Consider the following 1,091-nt stretch of genomic DNA (forward strand, 5'->3'; position numbering starts at 1 on the left):
GCACCCGCCCGGGCTTTCACAAGAACTGGAAAAGCGAGCCGGGCCTGCGCCGGGGGTTTCGTGGGATCTGCCACCCCACCCCCGGCGTGGGCCGTTACCACCCTCTTAAAGGAGCCCTGGAAGAAGGGAATGGCCCCATCCCAGGGCGTTTACATAAAACTGGGGGCTCGGTCATCATACACGAAAACAGCTGTGGGGAACTCCGAAGTGTAGGGAGATGGGGGAAGAATGACTACAAACCCAAAACCTTTTCCCAAGTCTGTGTTTTCCAATCCATGGGTTATACTAGTAATTTCTAGGGGACCGTGAAATCAGTTTGGTAGATCGAGACCACTACGTTTTTGTTTTAATGAAATGGGAAGAATCGAACACGATATAAAATCTTGGAATGCATCCCAGGTAAAAAGAGTTTTTTGAAATTTTTATCCCAGTCTTTTGTATCTATGTGTCCCAAGTAGTAATGTAAGATGCCTTTCTTTATGTGGGTCTGATCAAACAAAAAGTTTGAGAAACGCTGTTCTTTGCAAAGAAGCTTTCAGAAATAACAATCGTGCATTGTGTTAAGCTGGCCTTACTCCCAGGACCTGAGGAGCATTCCAGATTACAGCATTCTTCTCCTGCCTGGCCCTAGTGATGCAGAAATGGTGATTCCTAGCGTTTAGACTGGCATGTGTACAGTAACTTAGTGAGCTCCCCTCTTCGGTTGAGAAAACTGGAGAAAAGCAAGTGTGTCATTCAGAAAATGAGTACATAAAACCTTGCATAATGTGCACGCATATTAAAGTAGCCTGTGTGTTGAAGTAGCCCTCATTACAATAGCCCACAAAACGTTGGTTTCAGTACAAGTGGGTAGTTGCCTAAACAGTTGACAAGAATCACAAGGACCAGATATACTAATGGTGTATCTGTGTGTGTATAGGGGTGTTCAACAGTCTAAATTTCAATGCACTAGAGTTTCTACTAAATTCTTCATTTGCCATGTATACATTTCATTACCTCATTTAACAATTGTAATTAGGTAAACCTGGCACAGTGGATACAGGATGAACAGATTATAATCCCTATTTTGCAGAGGTGATGGAGGTAAAACC

The 1,091-nt window shown here is 43.7% G+C and overlaps 1 long non-coding RNA gene across 3 annotated transcripts in view; it reads left to right on the top strand.

The window, feature by feature from the left end:
- Nucleotides 1-1,091, top strand: part of LOC106698722 — a 13,995-nt gene that overhangs the window by 874 nt on the left and 12,030 nt on the right. The window lies entirely within an intron of this gene.

Source organism: Myotis lucifugus, unplaced genomic scaffold (genome assembly GCF_000147115.1).
Source record: "Myotis lucifugus unplaced genomic scaffold, Myoluc2.0 scaffold_220, whole genome shotgun sequence".
NCBI classification, from domain to species: Eukaryota; Metazoa; Chordata; class Mammalia; order Chiroptera; family Vespertilionidae; genus Myotis; species Myotis lucifugus.